Here is a 1,981-nt window from a genome sequence, read left to right on the forward strand (position 1 = left end):
TATTTTTACTTATTTTTTTTTAAAGATTTTATTTATTTATTTGACAGAGAGAGACACAGCGAGAGAGGGAACACAAGCAGGGAGGGAGTGGGAGAGGGAGAAGCAGGCCTCCCGCGGAGCAGGGAGCCGGATGCGGGGCTCGATCCCAGGACCCCGGGATCATGACCTGAGCCGAAGGCAGACGCTTAACGACTGAGCCACCCAGGCGCCCCCTCTTTATTTTTACTTATTAATACCCAGGGAATACTTTGCCCCATGTTTTAACTTTCAAAGTCATACTGACACACATATTCTGTTAAAAAATCAGGCACAAACCTGGAAAAATGTGAACAAACTTAGGTTAGAACATAAGATTATTTTCCCAAAAGTGGAGGAATGAGGAGCAGAGGTAAGGAAGCATCCACAAATCCGGAGACATTAGAAAATTTCAAGTTTCCTTTTCTTTATTTGAAAACTGTTTTCCTCTATTGGGATTTATCTGTTACTCAGAGAAACCAGGTGAGTTAAACTTAGTCCCGAGTGGGCATTTGTCTGGATCCCCAAATTCAATGCAATTTAGCACAAATTGTTGCCAGTCTGTGCTGAGAATAGCAGGGCCTGCTTTTCAGCCGTTCTCCGGTTCATTTGACAGAGCTTTGAGGGGAAATCACAGCACTTATGGGCACCAAGCCACTAGTCAGCATCTCAGCCGCCACAGGCTCCCTGTGCCTTTCAGAACTGAGAAAGCAGCTGTTGCCCCTTCTAGAAAATCAGAGAAAAGTGTGGAGCAAAAGGGAAATCAATTAATTTTACAAATAATAACAAAGTAATAAGGTAAATGAGATCATGGGAACAAATTGAGAAATGCATTGCACTCTTTTTCCCCTACCACACAAATTGGTTTCATAAATTAGGACATTAATGTATATATAAATCTGGTTGCTGCTTACACCATTAATTTATTATCTCTTTCCAAGACAAATGATAGTTATGTAGAGTCTATTAAAAGCATTAGTTGGATTTTGAGCTTGTTTATGCAATGAAGGCTGAATGTCGAAGTTCATCCTGTGTAACTGTTCCCTGTCTATTTTTATTCATAATTTACTTTCTGAGACTGATTAAAAGCTGACTTTACTGTTTCTCGAAATCAGAGTATCTATTACCCTATTAATAAACATAGAGTTGATATACTGAAATATGGAGGGAAAAATCAGTGGATGGCCAGGGTATGGGGTTGTAATCCTGGCTTGGCTTCCCATGGGACCCTGAGATGGTCTGGTTTACTTAACTCTGAATTACCCTTAACATAAAGGCAACCTGCATTCATAATATTTAGTTAAAACTCGTAAGATATTTTTTTTCTCTGTTTCTAAAAAAATTGAGCAGATTCCTTACTGGTCAAAGCAAAAAAATCCATAGGGTGCTTGGGTGGCTCATTCTGTTGAGTGGCTAACTCTTGGTTTCAGCTCAGGTCATGATACCAGGTCTTGAGATCGAGCCCTGCTTTGGGCTCCCTGTTAAGCGCTAAGTATGCTTGAGATTCTCTCTCTCCCTCCACCCTTCCCCCTGCTCATGCACTCTCTCTTTCTCTAAAATAAATATATAAAATCTTTTTTAATTAGCAATAATCGTGCCTCAGATAAACCTCATTGGCTACAATACTGCCACTGTGCAAAGCTAAGTAAAATCTTTTTTAAAAGAGCAAAAGAATCGATAATACAGTAATACAGTAAGAAATGGACTTTGTTATTTAACAATCATTGAATAGAGTAGTGAAAAAGACATGTTGCTTGAAGCATTTGGAGTTTGGAGTTCACAGTCTGCTGTGGGGACAACACAAGGCAACTGTGATATAATTAGGTAAGCACAATTATTTATTTATGCCAGATAGAATTTAAAAAATATTTATTTACTCACTTCCATTCTTATACTCCTCCGTTCCACGAATATTTGATATAACGCACACATGCACACACACACTTTTACAAAGGTAGAGGCAGAT

The 1,981-nt window shown here is 39.1% G+C and overlaps 1 pseudogene; it reads right to left on the reverse strand.

Annotated features, from left to right (window-relative positions):
- Positions 1-1,572: 1,572 nt before the first annotated feature.
- LOC118014640 lies at positions 1,573-1,658 on the reverse strand (annotated as a pseudogene).
- Between the last annotated feature and the right edge of the window lie 323 nt (positions 1,659-1,981).

Source organism: Mirounga leonina, unplaced genomic scaffold (assembly GCF_011800145.1).
Source record: "Mirounga leonina isolate KUSES-001 unplaced genomic scaffold, KU_Mleo_1.0 Mir_154, whole genome shotgun sequence".
NCBI classification, from domain to species: Eukaryota; Metazoa; Chordata; class Mammalia; order Carnivora; family Phocidae; genus Mirounga; species Mirounga leonina.